Here is a 7,185-nt window from a genome sequence, read left to right on the forward strand (position 1 = left end):
TGTAATGTCTCTGATTGGCCTTTCCGTTCAAGATAAAAAAACTTAACAAGACAAAGAAAGCGGGGGCAAGCTGGCCCTGAAAACATCCCCCCCTACTGTTGTTTTTTGTTTGCAGAGGGACCTAGGGCAAGAAGGGCGACCTGCTGGAGGACTTGCCAGAGGAAGCGTTGCTGCTTACCCACAATGTAAGATGAGCAGGCAAAAACTGAAAAAAAAGTCCAGTGCATAAGAGATAAACAGGCCAAAGTGTAGTTATATAATAGTTGGTCCCTGGTCTGAAAGAGAAAAAGGAGGGATAAAGAGGCAGAACTGACCACTAGCGAGCAAGGATTTTTAAAGGATACTGCAACCAACAAATAAAATCGCTCTAAGCCCACAGTATAAGTATACTTAAAAGTATACACAAGGTCGAACGCTTACGCTCGACCTAAAAATGCTGCTCCTTGTGGGTGAGAAGAATTTTTTCACTTCTTATGAAGCGGACAAGGAAACTGTTAAAAGTCCTCTTCCAGAGGCTGGTAGCAATTTTGATGCTCCCACCTGCTGGGAGTGGACAAGGGGCCTGATTCACAAAGGGCCTCCGCACTTGTGGTGGAGGCATCAGAGTCATGGTGGTGTCTTCCTACTCATGGCAAAATATCTGCAATGAGAACTCTCATGACTGCATGGCCTCCGCCACAAGTGTGGAGTCCCTTTGTGAGTCAGGCCCTTAGTGTTGGCTCTCACATGGTGGTAGCTTTATAAGTTGTACCCCCAAACCAGAGCAAAAAGAGTTTGGGTGCAGGCAGGGAGACTGGTATGACCTGGGGGTGGGCACCCAAGGGCATAGTTGAGACAGCCCTAGTAAATGGAGTCCACAGGGTCATTAATGGCTCTGTGAGGGGGGGCCACATGTCCCAATCCATGTTTGACTCCATGGCCACGCCCCAGGGCTTGGAGTCCCCGGGGCTAAAAATGGTTCAGGAAACGGGACCACATTCACCCCTCCCTTTAATTTTAAAAGTATATTTCCGCCAGGTTGCCCTGTCTTTATTTTCCCTTTTTCTTGGGACTCGGCTGAGTCCATGTCTCAAGATAGCTGCCAGCACTTCCTGGTTGAAGTGGTGACAGCCAATCGGATCTCATTTGGAGACCTCGGGGATCCGTGGACCCTCTGTGTCCATAGATATACATACATTTTTTTCTTTAATAACTCCAGAACTACTAAACAGATTTACAACAAATCATAAAAAGAGATCTTTCTGGAGCAATCGCTAGCACTGCGCTAAATTTGGGGGCAGATCTAAGAGCCCCTTGCACCATATATCGCCACATTAGCGTAATTGTTTTTTTACACTAATGTTGTGATAATATGGCAGAAACGCCACACCATATTTACAAAGTGGCTCCAGGCATAATGTCTACAAGAGGGGCGTTCCCCTGTTAGGGTGCCCAAAAAAACTGGGCAAAGAAATCTAAGTATAAGACATTTTATTTCCTAACTATTTCCTAACTATAACGCCCCTGTAACCTTTGGTCTTTTCAGTGAATTTCTATGTTTTTTTTAATGTAAAGTTTTTTAATTACTATATGTTAATCCAAACACCACCGCGCCCAAACCCTATAACCACACAACAGAAAACAGGCAGAGAGGCACAAACAGGGAAAGAAATGTGCAGGAAGGCAGGAACAGAGGACAAGAAACAAGTAGAAAGGCAGAAACAGAGGGCAAGAAACAAGCAGAAAATGGGCAAAGAGGCAGAAACAGAAGGAAGAAACGAGCAGAGAGGCACAAACAGAGTGCAAGAAACGGGCAGAGAGGCACAAACATAAGATAAATACAAGCAGAAAATGGGCAGAGAGGCACAAACAGAAGGAAGAAACAAGTAGAGAGGAGCAAACAGAGGGCAAGAAACTGACAGGCGCAAACAGAGTGCAGAAAACGCATAGAAAGGCAGAAACAGAAGGCAAGAAACAAGCAGGAAAGAGGCAGAAAGGCACAAACAGAGGGTGAGAAATGAGCAGAAACAGAGGGCAAGAAATGAGCAGAAAACGAACAGAAAGGCACAAACAGAGGGCAACAAATCAGCAGAAAACAGGCATAGAGGTACAATCGGAGGAAATAAGCAAGGCACAAACTGAGGGGAAAACAAAAAACAAGCAGAAAACGGAACAGGGGCACAAACAGAGGGCAAGAATCTAGCAGAAAGGCAGAAACAGAAGGCAAGAAACAAGCAGAAAAGAGGCAGAGAGGCACAAACAGAGGGCAAGAAACGAACAAAAAGGCAAAAACAAAGGGCAAAAAGAGAGCTTGAAACGGACATATAGGCACAAACAGAGGGAAGAAATCAGGAGAAAGGCACAAACAGAGGGCAAGAAATGAGCATAAAATGGGCTGAGGCAAAAACAGAGGGCAAGAAATTAGCAGAAAGGCAGACACAGAAGGCAAAAAGACACGCATAAAATGAGCAGTAAGGCACAGAGGGAAGAAACTAGCAGAAAGGCAGAAGTAGAAGGCAAGAAACAAACAGAAAAGAGGCAGAGAGGCACTAACAGAGGGCAAGAAACGAGTAGAAAGGCAGAAACCGAGGGCAATCAACAAGCCTAAAACTAGTATAAAGGCGCAAACAGAGGGCAACAAACGAGTAGAAAATGGTCAGAGAGGGACAGAGGCTAAGAAATGAGCAGAAACAGAGGGCAGGAAATTGGCATGGAGCCACAAACACAGGATAAGAAATGAGTAGAAATGCAGAAACAGAGGGCAAGAAACAACGCAGCATTGCGGCCATGCCCTGCGACCAACCCCTGCTGCACACAGCCAAAGGCCATGCGTGGCATGTGGTTGTGTGGTTATAGGGGGCTGGGTGCAGGGCCTGGCTGCTGAAGGAAACTGGGTTATTGTTGCAGTATGTCCCTCCCCACACTTTTTGCCTGGTTTTGGGATGCAATTTTGGAGAGCACGTGGTTCCTGATAACCAGGTCCCGAATACCAGTGTTCTTTACTCAAACCTGTACTTTGATGGGTAACTTCAGCCACCCATGTAAGTCCCTAGTAAATGGTACCCCTGGAACCTAGGTCATGGGTAATGAATAGGCCCCCCAGATCTGCAGCATCACTTGTGCCACTCTGAAGGACCCTGCACTCACCTTATGCATACTGCCACTGCAGTTTGCATGACATGGTTCCCCAAAATTGCAGATATGACATGGCACGCAGCCTGGGTGCCATGTACCCTAACACTGCATGCACTACAGGTAAGCCATCCCTCTAGCAGGCCTTATAGCCCTAAGGCAGGGCGCACTATAATGCATGTGAGGAAACATGTGTATGAGCCAATATGCCCCTACTATGTCTCTGTCGACGATTCTTAGACATATTAAGTATACAGGAAAGCCATTTTAGGTGCAGGTTTGCTGAACACTGGTCACTACAAGTTCCCCAGCCAAATGATGGCTTCTCTGAACCCTGGGTTGTTTGGTGTCCCACAACTCAGGGTAATAAATCCTCACTGTGTCAGTGTAGTATTTATTATAAAATGTGCCCAGGTGGCACCTTAGAGGTGACCGCTGTAAACCTAACAGCCCGGGCATGGCTGCTGACTGGTCCTAGCCAGTCTGCTACCACCAGACATGATTCTGGATCCCTAGAGTGAGAGCCTACACTCTCTGGAACCAGAAGACTAAGCCTTTCCGGGGTGGAGGTGTCACACCTCATCCTCCCTGGCAGGCACGCTGCTTAGGCGGGAAGCTTCAAAGGCCATGCCACCTCTGAAATGCGACCCTCCACCCTCTGCTGCTATCAGCAGAAGGTACCCCCCTCGATCCACACCCCACTTTTGGCAGGAGGACCGACAAGAAAACTAGAAAGAATAGAAGGGGCCACCCTCAGCCAGCACTACCCTCAGGTGTGGTAGGCAAGGTGACCCCTCCATTTCAATTTCCCCCATCTTAGATGGAATGAAAATAGCCAATTAGGGTCAGGGTTGTGCCCCTCTCCCAAAGGAAGTGGTCACATAGTGGGTGTAGCCACATTAAGGTAGTTAGCCCATTGGCTACTAACAGGTACTCCCCCTAGCACCCCTAAATACAGTAATCAGGTGGCAACCCTGACTAGAACTTTAGATTCTTGACAACCTAAGAAGAGCTGGACACTACAGCGTCACAACAGCAGAGAATACTACAGACACCAACTGACTTGGCCCAGCCCTACCGGCCTGTCTTCAGCCCTTAGAGATCCTGCAACAAAAGATGGCCTGTCCTGCAGCTATCGACCTCTAAAGCCTTGGGAGGACTCTGCCTTGAGGATCTGCGAAACTGCTTCGGGACCCACCTCTGCACCCGACGCACACTTTATAACTATAACTCGTGCCTTAAGGTAATGATAAGTTGTGCCCTCGCCAGGCACTGCTAATTACCCCAGATATTACAGCACTCACGACGACTTCTATAATGTCATAAAAAATATAAATGAAACATTAACAATCAAATTATTGGGGAAAAAAGTGTGCATTGCAGGAGCACGAGATATAGTTACCTTAGGGCACGAGTTATAGCTCTAACTATAACTGCAGAATTTCTGTGGTTTTGCACGAATACATTCAGAAACTAACTAAAACGTCCCTGTAACTTTTGCTTTTTTCAGTGAATATAGATAGATAGATAGATAGATAGATAGATAGATAGATAGATAGATAGATAGATAGATAGATAGATAGAGTTAAAAAATGTGTGGCAAAGGAACTGTGCACTAATTACCGCGGGGTAAAGGCTGTAGATTATTTGGGATAATAGATTCTTTCCTTGATTTTACTCCGATTCTCAAATCTTTAATGCAGACTCAAAAAACCTCACTGAGAGATCAGACAAGACTTGTGAAAAAGTGATCATCTTTAAAAGTCACTGGTTAGCCTGAGGCACTTTTTAAAAGCTTTGCACGCACCTACGTGCACTGTTCGTTTTAAAGTCCACATTTGCAACAAATTACCAAAGACAACTGTGTTGTGGAGGGCAGCACTCTGGAGTTTGGCTTTTAAATGCCACCCTGTTTGACCAGAGTTACTTACTCAACATGCCTTAAAATATGTATTTGCCAGAACATTTATTAAACTTTCCCTCAGGGAGAACCCAAAGCCTTCCATTATAATTTGGCAGAAACTCCTTAGTACGTCTCTGAGAGCTACTTTTAAATCTGATGCAGTTCTGACCCTAGACATTACTTATTAAGAGCTATATATGTGGTACAGCCCACTGAACCTAACATTCAGCATTCACCCCTAAATAATGGCACATCAAGAAGCTTCTTTTACTCGATTGAAATAGTTGAGTGTCCATGTTTCATTTTAATTTCTTAAGAACACATCTTATGCATGTAAAAGGACAGCTTAGTACTGTCCCTGGAACTTTCTTAGATTTTGCATGTTCAGGGTCAGTATGGAAGCGCACAGCTGTGCAGCAGGAATTTTAGAGTTTTTTTGTTCTAATCAATGTTTTCTAGGCAGTCTACATATTTGCACACACCCTTGAATGGACTTTCACACAGAGGACCTCAGAGGTTTATTGAGAAATGAATAATAATTAGGATTGTATCATCACTTATTAAAAGATGTTGCAATCAACATATTCAATCCATGTAGTCAGTGGAACTTTTGGTTTATTTGGGCCTCTTCAGTCAGTTGCAGCTTGGTTCCAGCTTGGTTCAAGTGAAGGTATCTTCACATGAGGTCACCAGTGCTTACATCTTAGGCCTGACTGCTTGTACCTGGGATACTGATATAGGAGTACGGAGGTGGCAGGGTTGCAGCAGACAAGGATGTTCCCAGAATCATCGATATTCCATAGGACATAGGCACTGGCACGGGCATCATTGTCGTCTGCGTCGGAAGGAGTGTTGGTTCTTGGGTATTGATATTTTGCAACAGAGGCTATAAAAAATCTGTGTTATTATCTTGACATTGGTCTGATCATTATTATCACAACAAATTGTCATTGAAAGCCACCAATATTGTTTAATTGTTGGGGTGTGTTGGTTATCAACCACACAGCCTCCACCATTACCACCACGCACCCCAATGTCAGGAAGCACATCGCTGCCTGTAATGATCTGCAGAATGGCTCCCCTTGGACACCTGCAATGGTACCAGCCTAATGCTCTTCAGAAAAAAATGTGAATCTTCTGAAAACTGGTGCTAGGCAGCATCAGGATAGGAAGCCAAGCCCTGCAACTGATTGAGCAGCATCTGGTGGGCCCTTATCGCTATATAAGGACCTGCAAAGTCCCACGGTGTGGGATGTGCACGATCGCATCACGCCAGGGGTGGGCCCCTCTGTGCTTGACGGCAACCAGACAAGGCTAGGCTTGGCCTCCCCTCTAACACGGACCTACTGGCTCCTACTATACTCGGTGATTTACTTTTCTTTTCTGTTCTCACTCTGCAATATGGGAAAGTGTAAAGCAGTTGGAGGCTCTGCCGAGCCATTAAAAGCCCACCAATATTGATACTATGTTGGAGCCAGTCTTTGGGGTTGTGTCCAATGAAATCAACTTGTCAGAACGCGGGCTATCACTGGGACAGGCAAACAGCCTGTGGAAGTGGCAGATTGTTCTGAATAAATTTGTGTTGGCAGAGCTTCCGCAGTTCCCCACAGTCCAATGCCCACGTATGGTACTATTTCCTCTGTGGTGAGTAGGAGTCCTTCCTCTGAATTTCTGAGGACTGAGAGTGTTGTATCCCCAGCTGAACTGGCCACTAACTGGAAGAAATGTAGTGGCCTCTACGCTGGGCTGAAATTGCAGCCAGCCGTGGCTAGTCGTAGAAAGGAGTTAGCTTCCATTATTCTGGGAAATTGGACAAAATTTTAAGTGGATCAAGATGATAATAGATGTTCGATCAAGTCCCATCAGAGCCTATCTGGATCTGATAGAATCACGCCTGGTGTCCTTACACAAATTCTAATGTCAACTATTCAGTGAGGAGGTAACACATTCTGACACTTCAAACCAGTCTGTGGCTGGGGAGAGGCCATCGAAGAGTCAGGGGGTAGATCTGGACCAAGTCTTGTTACAGGCCTCATTGTGTATATCGCAACATGCTCATGAAAACAGGAATCGCTTAGGTGCAAAACATGGGAAAGATGGTGCTGGACAGGGTGAAGGACATACTTTTGTTATCCCAGCTCAACAACAGTTCACTGTGGCATCCCCACCGT

Source organism: Pleurodeles waltl, chromosome 4_2 (assembly GCF_031143425.1).
Source record: "Pleurodeles waltl isolate 20211129_DDA chromosome 4_2, aPleWal1.hap1.20221129, whole genome shotgun sequence".
NCBI classification, from domain to species: domain Eukaryota; kingdom Metazoa; phylum Chordata; class Amphibia; order Caudata; family Salamandridae; genus Pleurodeles; species Pleurodeles waltl.